Source organism: Jaculus jaculus, chromosome 6 (genome assembly GCF_020740685.1).
Source record: "Jaculus jaculus isolate mJacJac1 chromosome 6, mJacJac1.mat.Y.cur, whole genome shotgun sequence".
Lineage (NCBI taxonomy): Eukaryota > Metazoa > Chordata > Mammalia > Rodentia > Dipodidae > Jaculus > Jaculus jaculus.
Genome location: NC_059107.1, coordinates 104571425 through 104590658, shown reverse-complemented (window position 1 = coordinate 104590658; position 19234 = coordinate 104571425).

Genomic DNA, 19234 nt, shown 5'->3' with positions numbered 1-19234 from the left:
CTAATGACCCAGTGCAAAATTCTTGTTTTCTCTTTAATAGCATTAATCTTTTTTAAAAAAAATAGTTTATTTATTTGCAAGGAGAGAGAGAGAAAAAAATGGATATAGGTTCGCCAGGGCCTCCAGCCACTGCAAACAAATTCCAGTTGTATGTGCCACTCTGTGCATCTGGCTTTATTTAGACAGTGAGGAATTGAACTCCAGCTATTAGGCTTTGCAGACAAGTGCCTTAACTGCTGAACCAAATATCTATCCCAGAATTTACTTTTTTTTTTTTTTAGCAAATATAGGAACTTTGTATGCACTCTTTTGTTCTACAGCTTTAACTGTAGTAGCATTCCCAAGCTGCTTACTTTTCATATCTTTCAATGTTTATCCTCTTTGCTGTTACTGTTATTACACACATGGCTAAATGCAGTGAGTTATAAGCATGCCACAAACAGAATATTTTGAACTGTCCTTTGCCACACAGATTTATTCTTTACTTTTAAGCCTCAATTAAATTTCAGGGTATTAGTAGAATGTAGCCTGATTCCCCCTGCAAACTCCCAGAATGTAACATGAATGGCTGCTAGTTCAGTCCATGATAGGTCCACTGTTCCCATCTTAAATGTCATGAGCACTTTGTGGTCCACATCTCCAGTGTCATTTTTGTTTCTTTACTTACAACAAGAAGGATCTGCCTATAGCATTCTTGGGTTTGTCTTGCCTTTATCTCCAAAACCTACATTTCTCCTGCAAACCCATTCCAAAGGCAAAGAACAAAAGTGTAAGTTTTGTTTTATGCAATAGCCTTACTTCTTGGTATGACTCTTCTGTGTTAGTTACTTTCCACATTACTATGATAAAATGAGTTCCAAAAGCAACAAGGGAAGAAAAATTTATTTTTCCCCTCAAGATTTGAGATAGATTTGAGTTTACCATGATAGCAAGAATGGATCACTGTGTTGAATTAAAAGACTGGGACAAGGATTAGAGTTGACTTAGAACTTAAGACACTTGTCTGTGAAGACAAGGACTAAGGTTAATTCTATAGTACCTACATAAGCCAGATGTACAAGGTAACATGTGCATCTAGAGTTCATTTGCAGTAGCTGGAGACTCTAGCACACCCATTCTTTCTCTTTCTCTATCTGCCTCTTTCTCTTTCTATTATGTAATAACTTTTTAATAAAAGAATATATATGAAAGTCCAGGATGCTATTTCTAATATTGTGGTTGGTCAAGGACCAAAACTTAGGTAACCTTCAAGGCACACAGTTAGTGACCTACTTCAACAAGGAAGGGCCCACATTGCAAAGGCTCCACAACTTCCCCAAATGGCTAATAACCATGTCTTCAAACACATAAGGCTGTGGGGACTTTTCAGACTCATTCTATAATGTGGGGGTATGATGGTGTTCCTCATGATATGATGTTGGGTTTTAAATGTATTTTCCATAGCACAGGTGGGCCAGAGCGATGGGATAGCTTGTTGAGAGAACCAAGAAAATACCTGGAGGTACTATTTGAGATAGGTTACTAGCAGATAAATTATATTAGAAATATTTAAAAAACTTTCTCCTCCACAATATTGCTATGGTCCAGTGCCAGCCAACTGGATTGGAACATCTCTGCTTACCTGGTAAAGCTATCACATCCATAGCATTAACCACTGTTCTAGCTATAGGCTGATGGACTTACAGCATCTCTCCTTTCCACATTTCTCCACTGTTCAGGGATCATGCAAGATGAATAAAGATATGAAGTAACTCAGGGACAGTGAAAACCAGATACATGCAGTCCAAGGATTTTAAACAGTCCAGGTTTATATGCAAGTTTAGCATAAGAAATTAGTCAAAAATGTGATATCATGATCAAAGAATATATTATTTTAAATTGAAAGTATGTATTCTTCATCTTTATCTTACAGCAATATTAGATTATGCTGTATTCAAATTTATTTTTAACATGATTAGGTGTGTGTATATATGGTATGTCATAAAAATTAAAATAGAGGGCAAGGTTTTGTAGATGGACAAATATGCTAGAGAACAAGAATAGCCAAATGTAATGGCATATGATTGCTAAATTGAACTAATTTAGCAGAAGCAGGATTTATGAGCCATACATGATTATAAGAACATATGCCTCTTGGGGTTTTTAGAAATTTTGTGGAGGGCAATGCATTTTTCAATATCACTGTAATGAAAGTTTAAGGACATTTTACTTCTAGCTAAAAGAGAATTAACCTAGCTGATATCTGAGATACATTTGAAATTTCGAACCAATCCTTCACTGTGCGTCACAATATTTTTGAACATGAAAGCCCAGAAGACAAAACTCAATTATAATTAGAATAGTGCTGTACAACAGCAGTTACATCATCTATCAAATGATGTTTTTTGAAATATCAATGACAAGTTAGCATTTCTTATTTATTATTCTGTATGCCTTTCCTTATTCAGAATATTGAGTAGGCATTGAATGATGTTAGCAATCTTTGAATAATAAACATTGAATAATGAGTAATCATTGAACAATATTTAGTAACCCTCTATTGAATATATTGTTAAACTTTTACTCTTGTGAAATACTTTCAGTTGGCTTTAATTATCATTTTATTTTTAAAAATGTATAAAATTTTCTTTTACCATTATATCAGAGAAAAATATGGATATCTCAATACAAGTAATATAAACAAATGATATTGAGTATTTGAAATATGAAACAGAAATACAAAATTTTACATATTCCTGTCACAAGAAAAAAATAAAACAGATGAAAAGACACTGGGCTGGAGAGATAACTCTGTGGATAATGGTGCTTTTTTGTAAAGCCTGATAGCCTGTGTTTGATTCCCCAGTACGCACCATAAAGCCAGATGCACAACATGCACATGCTTGTGGAGATTGTGTGCAGTGGCAGGAGGCCATGATGTACCCATTCTTTCCTCCCCTCATCCTTTCTTTCTCCCTCCCTCTTCCACAAACACATTTAATAATAAATAATTATTTAAAAGACAAAACACCCCAATTCCTATTGTGTTATGCATTTAGCAGGCAAACTAATGCACAATATCTACAAATTGACCAACTAGACATATCTCACATTATAAAACTGAGTCATCCAATGATTGTGGAATTTGTTTGTATGTGACTTCATAATTGTACACAAATTCCATAATGTTTAGATTTTTTTATTATGAGCTGCATTTCAATGCAAAGTTTAATCATGTCTATTCTCCTTGGAATTTTTGGTTTTGAATCTTTATCTATTTGAAGTATATTTTATGTAGACTGATAATATTGTTTTTTGTTAAGTATATATCATGAAAATTACTCCCAGTTATAATCTATGCTTAAATTTTCCTTGGTATTTGTTTCTTCAAGGAAGAGTGTAAAACTTCTTTACACATATGGGAAATAAATATCCCACTTTCATTTATTGGTATGGCCTTAGGTTGTCAAGTTAGTTGACACAACATTATAGGACCATGCATGCATTGGCTTCCCATTTCTTCTAGGTTCAATGTGTCCCTGAGTCTTTTCATGCTTTGTGAATTAAAATCACTCTGTAACAAATCTTGACATGTTGAATGGCCTTACCTTTCTATGCTTCATCCTTAGAAGTATGCTGATTAGGCAAATATATAAGTTAACAATCAAATTCTTAAAGGATATATGGAAGAGAATATTCTAATGATGAATATTCATAATAGAAAACCCAAGTAGTAAACCAGATCTGCAGCCATTGATAAAGAACTAGAAGTTTCAATGAATTATTGACAGCCATCAGAAAGAATGATGTAGGAAGATACATATTATAGTGATGTTAATTATACATGTTAAATTGGGTAGGGTAAAGTGCCTTGTTTGTCAAACACCAGTTTAGATACTACTAAGTAGTGTATGTAGATATCTTATTTTTAGATGAGGTCAACATTTAAAAATTAGTTTACCTTAAATAAAGCAGATTATCCTACACAGGATAGGCAGGCCACATCCAATCAATAAAAGCCCAAAAGAACAACTACTAAGGTTTCACACAAAATAAAAACCAGTTTTACCTCAGTTTTTAACATGAAGGCCTGCCCAAAGATGTCAAATTGTAAATTGCAAAACCAAATTTCTATCTCAATTCCTCTTTTTCTGGCTAGACTAACCATGTAACTTGCAGATTTTCCTGGTTAAATCCCTTTAAATATATGTCTTTACCTATATTAGGGTTGTTCTTTTACTGAGAAAATATGTATAGATGAGATACTAGAAATGTGACATATGTAAAAAAAAAATGAAATAATCTGGTGACTCACTAGAGAAAAATGTAAGTAAGTGTTGTTTGTAGAAAGATATCTACCTGGCTTGAAAGAAAGAAAATCAATTAGTAAATCCACTTTAAAAAGTATACATTCATAGGACAATGATAAAAACAAGAAACAGCAGGCTGGAAAGATAGCTCAATAGTTAAGGGCACTTGCTTAGAAAGCTTGATAGCCCCAGCTAGATTCCCTGGAACCCACATAAAGCCAGATGCACAAAGTGGAATATGCATATGAAGTTCATTTGTAGTGGCAGGAGGTGCTGTCATGCCCAAACTTATTCACTCTCTTTTTGCTTCTCTCACTCTCCCTAATAAATAACTAAAAATATTAAAAACAAAAGAAGACAAAGAATGATGCAGAATTAATTTAATGATAAGAACTAAGCAAAACGAGGTAAAGAAACATTCTCTGTATTTTTAGGTAAGTTGTGAGTTTACACAGTTTTACTGTCTCTCTCTGCCTCTTCCTCCTTTGTCTATTGCTCTCAAATAAATAAATAAAAATAAACAATTAATTCTTTAAAAAAATAAATGGGAGAATGATTGAAGACACCCAATGTTGTCCAGTGACCTCCATACACTTGTGCATACACACATATGCGCACTCATCCATGTTCCCCCACCACAGACAATAACACAAATAAACATGGAACACATACACAAAGAATTTGAAATTTTTAAATATCAGAACATATATAATCATATGTACGTACAGTCTTATATATACATGATTAACATGTTAATTAAATATTTTGACAATGCAATTGCTCCATTAACTTCTTAAGAACATGTTCAAATAAATTTCAATATCTTCCCTAAAACCAGTGGAAAATATTATTACCTTAATATATTTATTCTTTCTATTTTCTCTCTTTATTATTACATTATATAAACATTGTTAATTTCCTTGGACATTCTACTCTTTTTAATAATGTCGTTTTTCAAATATAGTATTCAGCGAACTGAGGATTGAGAAAGAGGAACAAGATGAAAACTTGTGGTAAGCTCAGTGTGAGTAACACAGCAGCAAATAGGTCCCTTGTCACTCAGCCATGTTTTGTTTTCACTATATCAAGGTACATTTTTTAAACTTTCCTGATTATATTCTCATTGCTCATGTGTCTGTATGCAAAGTCATTTGGCTTCATCTATATAAGTGACATTTAGAGAAATGCTTATTTTTTGTTTAAATATATTTCATTGATTTATTTATTTTTATTTGAGAGAGAGAAAGAGGCAGAGAGAATAGAGAGAAAGAGAGAGAGAGACAATGGGCATGTCAGGGCCTCCAGCCACTCACTGCAAGGGAACTCCAGATGCATGTGCTTCCTTGTGTATCTGGCTTGCATGGGTCCTGGAGAGTTGAACTGGGATGCATTGGCTTTGCAGGCAAGTGCCTTAACCACTATACTATCTCTCCAGCCAAGAAATGCTTAGTTATAAATATGTGTGTGTGTGTGTGTGTGTGTGTGTGTGTGTGTGTGTGTGTGTGTGTAGTTACTTCATGTTTTTAATTTTTTTTATAAGTTACACCCCTAGGTATTTTAATATTTGAATTTACACACACACACACACACACACACACACACATATATTTCAGATGTTAAGAAAATAAATGTCTTCTTTATGTTAAAACTAAAACTATGTTTAATTTATAAAACTCTTTGAAGAAGAACAACAGGAACATGATTGTTTTTTTTTTTTTTTAATTACACAAACGTGTGGTGAGGCTGAGGGAGGTCAAGCATACATATCTCAGTCTCAAAGAGCCTTAAGAAAATTGTGACATCTTATGCAGTAGTATTTAGGAATATAGCCCAACTATTATTTTTTTGAAAATCAAAGTATCCTTTTATTATAATTTCTTTCCTTTTACACAACCTTTTAAACCTAGAACTCCAAGGAGAAGGGTCCTGCACATTTTAACAGGCAAAAAAGTTGTTAGGAAATATAACTGATCCATTACAATATAATTTTCTTGAGTACAATTGGAAATGGGAAAAAGACTGGAGGAAGTAAAACTGGTACTTCAGTGACTCTGTAATAACCTTACTTAGGATGATAGTTGTTTTTTTTTCTCCAAACAGATACAAAGGAGATTCAAGCACTCTACATGGATGTTTATCTGTACCTTAAAAATAATTTCTGTATCCCCAAGACCCCCCAAGATAGTATTTGTCTAATCTCTCTCAAATACATTACGGAGTCTGTCTATTTATGTGAAATATCCCAGGTAAACATAAACATGGAGGAAGTGTATATTCCAGTAACATTGAACAGTCATTAAACTCACCTATATTCACAACATTGAGAAGTGCCAATTCAAGATGGACAATATGAAGTATTTAAAAGGTAAAAAAATTTGATTATGAATATGAAAGAGCTCCTTTGGAGGACAATAAAATAAACGTGGAAATAGAAAAGGAAATGGGGCTTAGCTTGTTGAGATCGACTCTTTTATGCTAGCACTCTTTCCACAAAAGAAAAAAAATCTAAAATCCATGAAAACTATCTTAACATTTATTTCAATTTGATATAATAATTTATCTCAGCAAAAAAAATGAGATGACCCAACCAAACAAAATGAGGATATAAGGAGCTTCTAACTATGAGAACTAATAGTTGCTTTCATAGGGAAGGGAGTGAAGCACAAGGAAGAACATATTGTTCCCTATACCCCCAAACGAAGCTGTTTACAGTAAAGTTTGCTTTTTTGTGGTGGCTATGACATCTGGTAAGTAATCACCACAGATGAAATTATGGAGCAAATCCTACAGAGAGAGGCAAGGGTAAGTGTAGGCTGCACATGCTGGTTCATGAATGGTACAAAGTGGAGCAACTTTGTTACACACCCATTCCATCAATCCTATCTTCAACTCACTCAATGGACCATCAACTGCTAACCCTCCCTGCGGGCTGGAAAGCATACACTGCATCCTTTCTATCTTGATTCCATTCTCTGCCTTCACATGTGAGGTGGCAAATCTGCAGCACTCTGTAAAGACTGTTCACTGTAGGTGTCTTACTATCCATTCCCTGGCATCCCAACAAGAAATTCTAGTGGGTATACAGGCAGTTTCTTTCAGAGGTGACATTTTGCAACTCCCCTTTTTGGGAAAAACATAATCCATGAAAAAATTGATAATAGATTTTATAGCTTTCATGTTTGTGAAAAGCATGCCATTCCTTACTATGTTCTCAGTCAGACTTCTTTGTTTCTCAAGAGCCATAATGTACTTCTGACAATAAATAACTGGTGGTCTTCAGTTGTCACTTCTGAGGTTCACAGAAGGATAGAAATCGCCTTTATAATTCTCTAAAAATAAGTAGAAAGAAGTTTTTACTCTCCCGAAAGTAATGCACTTGTAAAAAACATTACCCGCATTTCCCATTGGCAGTAGTAATAAACGATTCATAACCATGAACATCCCTATTCCAATGGAAGTGGTAATACTTGTGAAAGCCATAGCCACTATTTCTTAATTTTTTCAGCTTTTCCTATCAAAGCCTTTTCTCTTCTGAGTTGTAACTAAAAGTGGGGGAAAAAAAAAAAAAACATTTTCTGTGACTTAAATCTTTTGACATCTTTGAGTTTGTTCTTTCATTTGTGTCAGGATTCAGGTCTTTTCTAATTGGGAGCTGGAATGAACTAATGAAAAAACAAAGCAAAAATAAATAAATAAAAACAAGGGTCACTTAGGACAGAAAGAACAAATATATATGCAAAGAATTTTATAATAGAAAATATGTTATCTGTAATTTAGACTCTGATCAGCATTCCTCATCCTTTCAAAATTCCTAAATCTCAATGCTCTTACAAATCTTAAAGAGCAAAGTAGTTGCCATGAACCTACAATCCTTCCTTAAGAAGGCTTCCAGAAAAACACTGGGCTGCTACAGTGATTCTACTAGTGTGGAGGACCAGCCATTTTTGAACGCCCCTGGAGCTAATTTTGGAGGCTGGCTTCCTTAACTCTATCCCTTGTATTCAAAGTACCTCTTGTGGAAAAGTTCCCACTGTCAGAATAATCTACTCTTCCCTAGTCCCACAAAGTACTGCAATGAAGAACCCCCCAGAAAAATAATCAGATTTTTTTGTTAATAAATAAGGAATAAGGATTCTCAGGTTCCACAACACAAAATACATATGTTCAAAGTGAAAATTTCTGCCATTTTCTCTTACATTTCTCATTGTCTCACTAATACAGAGCCCTAACAGCCAAAAGGACTGAGAAGAGGGTATACCCTCCCTCTTGGAGGCCTTTTTCCAAGCAAGTAAGTTCCACAAAGAGCCATATGGGGGTTGGGGAGGGGGACTGAAGGGCTGGGATCCATCAAAGAGGAGGGAGGTGGTCCCCATGTGTCCTTTCTTCCCAAGCCCCACTGAGGAATGGAGGAATGTGGCTGAAAAATGTATACTGTTTTAACAGCACTTTGCAAAGGGGCTCTACCTACAGAGGTTAGCATTATATAATATTTGAGGATAAGTGTGTTGCGGTACGTAGAAACCAGAACCAGGGGGCAGCAGTAGAGGAGGAAAGGATTTCAAAGACAGTAATACACTATGAAGAATTAGTATTTGGATGGGAGACCCCATTATTTAACAACTAACAGATTAAGTGGTATTTATTGCATATATCTCTAGACTACTTTTGATCACTGGACATGTTCTTCACTATGAAAATGAATGTAATAAGGATGATAAAATGGGAAAGTAAATATTTTAAGCACTAATTTTTAACATGTTAATGAACAAACCATTGGGCTCTTACTATAAGTCAAACTTAGTTTTTTACAGATCTGACAAACATCACAGAACAGTTAGTTCTGTTAGTTGGCCAGTAACACATATTTCTGCAAGTGGTTTCATGAGAACTGTCTCTGGTTTTCCCTGCCTGTCTCAATTAAAATATCAACAAGGTGCTATATGCATAAGCCTGTCTTCTTATCCCCAAATCTCTGGATTATTAAATTCAGTTAAATTAAACTTGCACTAATATATGCAGTGTGTGGTATAGTGTGTGTTTGTGTGTGTGCATGCGTGTGTGTGTGTGTGTAGGAGATTTAGTATATAATATAAAACAACAAGCCTTCTATTAATAATTAAACAAAAATAATTATGAACAATCATGTTTGAATTTTTTCATGTTTTCTTTCCCCCAGAGAGACACTCAGATTAAAGAGATTGCACCATGAGACTCATATTGACAGGAGGTATAAATTTTATTTCAAAGTAATTATTTTTATGTTTTGTTTTAACTTTACAATTCACATTCAATGACATAAAAAGATATGAAATTTTATTGTAAAGGTTAACAAAATTTTATGAAGTGATATCAATCACTACAACGGACAAAGTAGAATAGTGCAAGCTTCATGAGGATTCCTGTCTGCTGCCTCCTTATCCTCACATGTAACACAATTGCCAATTAGTGTCAGAGCAACTCAGGCCGTGACGCTCCCACTGCATTAACCTTATGTCCTGGTTCAAGGAAAATGAAATTCTTTTTCTTCTAAACTAATCACTAATTTCAAAGTTATTATTAACTAATTTAATCTTCAAATTGGCATAACCTAACAAGTCACATATCAGATTTATTGCTGAGGAAAAAAAGAGTATGTAGTTGTATGCATTGAAACCAAAGCAAGTGGAAAATAGGACCTTCTTAAAATCAGACCAAGCACAGAAGCCATGCTTTTAACCTTGTCCAGGTCAGAACCATAGGAAGAAAGAAAAAAGACATTATTCATGTCACCGATGACTAGGAGTAATTTGTCTAATTCTCTGGCATATTAATGACCAACACTGAGTGAACCCCTTAAGTACCTAATTTATTGTCTTAAATATGAAAATATTTTAGATTAGAGAGGAAATTGTTTGAATTAATTAACTGAACTGATGCTCAAGGGATCTAGTACAAGATTTCAAGAAAAAAGCTGGGAATTTACCATAATGACATTTCTTTTATGTTTGGAAAATATAGCACCAGGGGGATTTTCAGGGACTCTTAACATTTTACTTGATGTCTGTTGAGGGCTTAAGAACCCTCTGAAACCATTTATTTGCCTCATTGGAGACTTCTCTCAATTACAGTGTAAAAGGCATTGCATTAGCCATGAGGCCCACAAATTTCCTCCTATAACTGGAATTGGGTAACTGACACAATGAAAATTCAGAATGCAAATGGAAGCTATTAAAGTAATAGCATCATTTTAAAGAATTCCTTTGTAGGAAAAGTAATGTGTGGAAAGATAAAAACAGAATGGCATGTGCATGGCTAGCTTTATCACAGCTTCCTTCCTCTGTGGGTTAGCAATGCTTAAGAATCTATCCACAGGGTGGCTCTTCCTATTCCTACGATAACAGAATTTGAAACCATATTTTGGTTGAACCTGGATTATATAAGCATCCAAAGCAGAAATGTTAAGGTTTGTCTAATATGCATTTACTAATTTATTTAGGTAATAATAACTTTTCCTCATTTGTATATTCAGGTGTATCTTTTAATGTATCTTTACATATATCTATCTACTACTTGCGATCTATCTATTATTTATGTATCAAATCATTGTTAGCATGCTGGAGATTAATGCAGAATTATGCAAGCAATTTAGGCACATGTTCGAGTGTTGGTCTGCTAAATATAAAGATAATTTTGTTACATTTATTTATTTTTATTATTATTACTAGCAACATATTTTGTATGGATACATCATGTATAAGTACTCTCTTTTTCTTCTTTCCTGTCCTGATTCTGCTGGGGACTCTCTTCAGTGAGGTTGTAGGCATCCCCTACTGCGATTGTGGGTTTATGTGTTGTGAGAGGGGCAGTCAGTTACTTTTAGGGGGAAGGAATGTTTCTGGGCATGTTGTCTCAACCTGTGGCTCTTCCAGTCTATCTGTCTCCATTTCTCCAAATTCTCTGAGCTATGGTGGGTGAGTTTTGAGTCTACTTCAGTGATGAGGTCTTAAGAACCTCAGGACCTCTGCTTTGGTAAGTGTTGAGTATCCTCTGGGTCTGTTTCCTTCACTCTGGCACTGATTACCAGGTTCAGCATGGAAGCAGCACTCTTGCTCATCTCCCCAATTCCTCTGTGGTTTCAGCTGCGGCTTGGCTGAAATGCAAGGAGTAGTTTATTTCCTTGGGTCTCACTACTTTCTGAAAAAGAGAAGATCCTCCAATGGACAGTGAAGTCTGCATAATTTAAATGTGATAAACATTATTAATTTATGGAGAATTTTATGTATGTACCCCTGTTTTGTGTTGAGATATAAACCCTCAATTCCTCTTCTCTTCAGCATTTTGATAATGAAGTGATGTTATATTTTGTTAAAGGCCTTCTCTGAATCAATTGAGACGTGATTCTATGACTAAGTTCATTTATGTGGTGTGTTATGTTGACCAATTTCCATATGTTGAACCATCCCTGTATCCCTGGGATATAGCCTACTTGACCATGATGGGTAATGCTTTTAATATGTTGTTGAATTCAGTTTGTGAGGATTTTGTTCGAGATCTTTGCATGTAAATTCATCAGAGATATAGGCCTATAGCTTTCTTTTCTTGTTGCATCTCTGTCTGGTTTGTGTATTAGGGTGATGCTAGTTTCATAAAAGAAAATGGAGAGAATTCCCTGCTCACGGATTACTTGAAGCAGTTTGAGAAAAATTGGTTTCAGTTCTTCAATGATGGTTTGATAGAATTTGGCTGAGAAGCCACCTGGTCCTAGACTTTTCCTTTTGGGGTAGTTATCTTTTATCTTCCTCTTATTTATTTTAGAGAAAGTTGAAGAGAAGTAGAGTGAAAGAGAGAGAGAGAGAATTAGTGTACCAGGACCTCAGCCACTGTAATTGAACTCCAGAGGCTTGTGCCAACTAGTGGGCATGTGGCAACTTGTGCTTGCCTCACATTTGTGTGTCTGTCTTATGTGGGATCTGAAGAGTCAAGCATGGGTCCTTAGGCTTTGCAGGCAAGTGCCTGAACCACTAAGCCCTTAGGGTGGTTTTGATTACTTTTTCAATTTCTATGTATGTGATAAGTTTATTTAGGAGATTAATCTGCTCTGAGCTTAGTTTTGGCAAGTGCCTTTAACCACAGATCTATCTACCTACCCCTGAATATTTATTTTCCCCACTAAAACTGCAAGTGACATGCACATTGAAGGAAATTACAAATTAAACTATATGAAGCCTTGTTTCTCCATATGTTAATCTCCACTTTTATTATAGTTAAAGACACTTAAGTGCAAAAGGAAGGAACAATTCATACAGATGAATTAATTTTTGGACAATGAAATTCAATTCAAATTACATTGAATAATACTCTTTGAGCAACTAGGATTAGGGAATAGCTTTTAAAAATATCCTAATTAATTATTTAATTAATTAATTAAGAAATACATATGGGGGGATGGGCATGAAAAAGTCTTCTACTACCACAAATGAACTGCTTATGATGTGCCATGTTGTCCATCAGGATTTATGTGCAAACTGGGGAATTGAACCCAGGCCATCAGGCATAGCAAGCATATGCCTTCAATCTCTGAATCATCTCTCCAGTCCCTAGTAATATATTTGTAAATAATAATTTTATTTAAAATATCATCAGACCTGAAACAGTTACAGGAATATAAAATCAGCATTACATATTGATATTTTTAGAAAGGAAAAAAAATCTCGTTACTTAAATATGGGTAAAGTATTTCACAGACTGAATTAAGAGATATTTGCTATGATTCTCCCTGGCAAATTTTTGGTCCATTATAATTAGAGTTAAAGAAAACATCATAGTCTGAGAATTACCTATACACTACAGGATAAGTGAAGAAATTCGGCCAACTACTTGGGTAGATGCTGCCAACAAAGACAAATGCCCACCAGGTAAGGGCTCATGAAAGCAGTGCAATGAAAGGCCTATTTTTAGCAACTCCTGTTCCTCATATACAAAGGCATGGCTGGGCTTCATGCTTGTTTTCATAAAATGATGATAACCAACCCCAGTGAGAGCCAGGGACAGAGGAAGCACACTTGACTGTACACTCTGCCAGTTTTCCTCTCATGCTTCCTATTTTGGACCTGTTTTGAAAGTAAAGCCTGCCAAATATTTAGAAACTTGCCATAAAGGATAGAGGCTCTTTTATGAACCATCAATCCCTAAGACTCAGAATCACAGCCATGATTGACTATACTTCTTAGGCAATAGTACTCCTCCAGTACTGTGATGAGTACTGTGATGAAGAAAAAAAAAAAAAAGATGCTGTTATTTCTAGGAATGGCTAAGGCTGAAACAACTTGAAAAGTCATTCAGCTTAATCACAGTCTAATTCATCTTTTAACCACCATATGAAAAGTACTGAATTTGCGCTTAATTTACTTGGCAACATCCTTTCCTCTGAAAATGGGTTTTCTGATTTTTTTAAATGAGAAAATTTCCCTTGATCAGGAAATTATAATCATTTATCTTTTTGATTGTGATTTAGCAGTCACGCTTGCAGGATTATTTTATTTTGAACTAGATTCACTATTTAGATAAATGTCTGACTGCCGTGGATTTATGTGTAGATAGACTTCAAATTATTAATAAATAATAGCTTAGTTCAAATTAAAAAAAATTTTTTTAGATGTAGGATCTCATGTACTCCAGGCTGACCTGGAATTCACTTGTAGTCTCAGGCTTGCCTTGAACTCATGGTGATCCTTCTACTTCTACCTCCAGGGTGCTGGAATTAATGCCCAGAGTATTTAAGATTTTGTAATTTAAAAAATAGTAACATTTTTTTAAAATATTTTTTGTTCATTATTTATTTATTTACTTGAGACTGACAGACATAGAGAGAAAGACAGATAGAGGGAGAGAGAGAGAATGGGCGAGCCAGGACTTCCAGCCACTGCAAACGAACTCCAGACGAGTGTGCCCCCTTGTGCATCTGGCTAACGTGGGACCAAGCCTCAAACCGGGGTCCTTCGGCTTCACACGAAAGTGCTTAACCGCTAAGCCATCTCTTCAGCCCAAAAAATAGTAACATTTTTTAAAACACATTGAAATATGTAGTTTTCTCCAAAACCTCATCAGTTAAATATGTCACTAAATCATTAGTGAACTTTGTTTTGTTACATGAAGGGAGACATTCCATTTTAGGCTATTTTTATTCCACGATAACTTTTCACTGTGAGGGATAGAGCACAGATTGACCCAAGAGAGAGAATATCAACAGCTTCCCATCCAGCGACATTTCTATGCTGTACAATAGCTAAATTATGATCATTTTATCTTTGGAACAATGAATATGATTAAAGAGATAGTTATATAAATGTGTGGTCCAAACTTCACTACTCTCAATGAACAGAGAATCTATAAATTAAGGTGAGGGTAATATGAAGTTTCATTGGCTTGAAGAATTTATTTGGGTTCATAATACATTCCTCTTTTCTTCTTTGTCATAAAATCTAATAAGTGAATTTCTTCTTTCCCTTTTAGAAGTCAGTGACAAAATTTTATGGCAGAAGTCTCAAATATCACTGTGTAATATTGCAAAGAAGGTAGTATCTAGAATTCATAATGAATGGCTGACAATGAGAAAATGCTATAAAAATGAGCTAAAGATGAAATAGTGACTATACTAATAACATCAAAATTGTTCATGGATAAACTGATCAAGAAAGGGGTGTAGTTTTCATATTGATCTGCATATGTAAGTAATAATTCTCACTTTTGATAACAGTTACAACTGATTTGTGGCCTTCTGACATATCAAAGGAGGAGAGAAGTTTAATTTTGCTACTTCATAAGGGTATAAAAACCTGGGATCTAAATCACTGTACAGCTATATGCTACAGACCCCCACTGCAAGCTCCGTACCTTTCCTAAATTGAAAGTTTTCTGCTTTAACTTCACTTTATTTATTTATTTATTTATTTTTCTAACGAAACCTTATTGAACTTGCCCTTCTCCCATGCCATTTCTTGTTAGTCACAAGTTAGGGAACCACTGGCTTGGGGAATTTTAGTGGCCATTGTATGTCTGTTGCTGGAACCCCAGTGCTAAGTCCCTCCAGAGCTAAGAGAGGCTCCATGGCTCTGAAAAGCCTCAACACTAAAGGAACCTACATCTTTCTGATATACAACTGAGTTACAGGCTGATACGTTCATGGTAAGTTGAAAATGTATTTTAGTTGAAATGAATTTAATGCTCTTCACCTAAAGGAAACACCAGCAACAGCTGCACAATTCACTACAGAGTGCTGGGTTGGTTTACTAATGGGGTGGCTGACTTGGAATTGCCCAATATAGAGAGAATGTGTCATACAGTGTGTGACCTCCCTGGAAACAGATCAAACTATACTAGTCAAAGAATAATTTCCAATGAATGTCTATGCCTGTTACAACATCAAAAATCAAAGATCTGGTCCTAACCGTGGAGCAAGTGAGGGGCATAAGTACTTCATAGAAACAAATAAAGGAGCAGGTTCTATAGTGCAGAGAAAGGAAGTGTATGATCACAGTGAACATGAAGTGCGAGAGTTTTGTCAGAGCTGGAAACAGTGACACAGGATTAGCAATGAGAGCAGGCAGTTCCTAGAGTAGGCCAACGTCAAGCCAGTGGAGCCAGGAAAAGGGGGCGGATGTTATTTATCAATCAGCAACGGAATGGAAGCTGTGGAAATGGAGCTGGAGAATATAGAGATCACGGTGCTGGGACAGGCCCACTCCCGCAGCATTTCCTATTGATGCATCTTGACAGTGACATCTGCTTCTAGGACTTTATTTATCTTCATTTCCTTTCTCAGGAAGAAGACATTGTTTAAAAAAAAAAAAACAAAACAATGATTCTTTTTTAAAATTATTTTTATTTATTTATTCGAAAGTGACAGAGATAAAGAGGCAGATAGAGAGAGAGAATGGGCGTGCCAGGGCTTCCAGCCACTGCAAATGAACTCCAGACGCGTGCGCCCCCTTGTGCATCTGGCTAACGTGGGACCTGGGGAATCGAGCCTCGAACCAGGGTCCTTAGGCTTCACAGGCAAGCCCTTTAACCGCTAAGTCATCTCCCCAGCTCCCCCAAAATAATTCTTATTCTGTTTAACCACACTTACACACCTGATTTGGGATGGCAGTTTTCTGGCGGCTGCGTTCTAAACCTAGATGTTCTTAATAGAGCTAGGTAATTATAAAATCTACTTTTTTCTTGTCAAAGGAAAAGACAAATATTTTTCTTAGTTAATATGAAAGTTTTAAAACAATATGTTTGATATGATATGGCATCATATGTTACACAATATTAAGATGGAATTCCCTTGCCTTTCATGAAGTATCACTTACTTGACTAATATAATTATGTATATATTACCCCATAATATACACAGAGAAGAGAAAATGCTAAAGAGGCATTTTTTTTTTGTTAAAACAATGGTGATAGGTATTTTATGATGAGAAAATGACATTTTATTTGCAAAAATATTTTTTTCCCCCATGGATGTTTATGTTATGTCAAAGGAAACAATTTTAAAGAAGTAGTGCATTTCTCAAATGTGGAGACCTGAATTATTCTGTAGGATGTTATAAATGAGAGACCATTTACCTTAGGAAATCATCTTTTAGGCAGTGTTCCAAAGTGTAATGACAAATTATTTGTATTCATAAAACACTGACATGCATTTAGGCTAAGCTTTATTCCTGGCATAGCAGAATGCCAAGACGAGGCTACCTCTCAGAGGAGTGAAATATAATGCAGTTCCAAATGGCTTCCTGCTTTAGTTCAAATATGGCAAGTAGTGGCAATATATAATTTTAGCAACCCACATTCTTCCCTTATCACCCTTTTATTGACAACACTAATTCCCTAGCCCTTGTCCTTAAAGATAAATGTCAAAACATGATTTTTTTATGTCTGAAAATAATTATTGTTCTTGATATATTTGTTGAATGACAAATGAAAAATAAGAGGGATGGAAAACACAAAGCAATGAACATTTCTGTAATGAACTGCGCCCCATCAACTAGTAGCCCTGTTTGTAGACTCTGAATCACATTTCTCTTCCCAGACAGCCATAGTTAGTACTGGATCACAGGTGTTACTAAAACCTCAGGGGCTGTTAATTGAGAAAGTTTCACCTCCCTGGCTGTGCATTGAAATTCTCTATGGACTAGAAAGTGAATTTAAAATCTTACTTCAGCTGCATTTTCTTTTTCTTTCTTTCTTTCTTTTTTTTTCTTTTTGGTTTTTTGAGGTACGGTCTCACTCTAGCCCAGGCTGACCTGGAATTCACTATGGATTCTCAGGGTGGCCTTGAACTCACACAATCTTCTTAACTCTGCCTTCTAAGTGCTGGGATTAAGGGCATGTGCCACCTTGCCCGGCATCAGCTGCATTTCAAATACTTCATCAAGAAAGGTAAATTTGTGTTATTTTTCCATAATTGGTAGATTTGTTGTTTTGAATAGTAAGATCTAAAAAGAAGCAAAATAAGAATCCAGTAACTTGTAGTTACATACTTGCTATCAGTCACACCTATGTAAAGACATAAGTGAACTTTTCTACCTTTTGAGAAGCTTTTTTTTTTTTTTTTTTCGGAGGTGGCAGTCAGTCTTTTCAATGTCCTGTGCTAAAATGAGCTTCCCTGGGAAGCTATTAGTATCTTTATCTTCTCTTCACCTTACCAGAGATGCATTTCTTTGCAACTGCAGACTGAGTAGTTTTCACATTATAACAGACATTGGTCCTGTGCCCTGATTCCAAACACCCTACACTAGCCTAGTAGACCCTCCTCTATGTTCAGGTTGACTTTCACAGTAGAGAGAGCATCCATGGCATGCTTATTTTTCTGTGCCTATTTCACAATCCAACTTTACTCACGTTTTTTAAAAGAATTTCATTTTTCTCTGTGGCTAAAATTCAACTACATATATGTGCCTTATTTTATTAACTTGCTGATTACACATGTTACAGTAGAAATTTAGTATGTTTACTTTATTCCTTCTGAATTACTCCAGAGTGAAATTGGTGGACTTTATGGTACAAGCTCACTTTTCGGTTTGGTCAAGAAATTTCATACTGTATTGACTATGGTTGCATAAAGTCCCATGATAGAGTCACACCAAAATGTACATGTGTGGATTGTTCTCTTGCCTGAATTAGTTATCTCACTGCAATTTTGAGAAATTCCTTCTTGGCTAATAATTTTGTACAATTTTTACATATGTTTGCCTATATTTATTTCTAATTTGAGAAGCCTATTCACATCATTTACTGTGAGTACTAGCTCTTTGTTGTATTCTGAAGGTGATAGATATTCTCACCTATAGGTATTCTATAGGCACTTTCCCCTTTATTTGGTAGATTTTTCCTTTTCCTGTGCTGAGGATTTTTAGTTTGAAGTAGTTCTAAATTTCTTATTTTTACTTTTTTTTTTTTTGCCTTTGGAGTTCTACCTAGATAATGATTTTCAACACTAATTGTTGAGATTCTTCCCTTGCTTTTCTCTATTAGCTTCACTCTTTTAGAACTTAGGTGTGGGTCTTTGATCCAACTTCACTTGATTTTTGCATACTTTAAGATCAAAGGGACAAGTTTCAATGTTTTGCATGTAGACACAGAGTTGTTCTAATCCTGCTTTGTGGACATGTGCTTAGCTGTAGAAGTGGTCATTTACTCTCGGTTCTCTATTGTGTTGTACCACTGTATGTCTCCACGTTCTAGAGCATGTCTTGCACTGAAGAGGACATGCACCTTCAGCCATACAATTTACTACTGTGTATATGTCTACCAGGTTCATTTGTTCTCTAGTGCCATTTAACTTGTGAGGTTTCATTGTTGGATTTTTTTGTGGGGGAGGAATGATGTAAGGGCGATCTTCCCACTGATAATAAATGAAGGCTCCCACACTCGTTGTATTAGAGCCTATTCCTCACTTCAAGTCTAATAAAGGTCGCTTA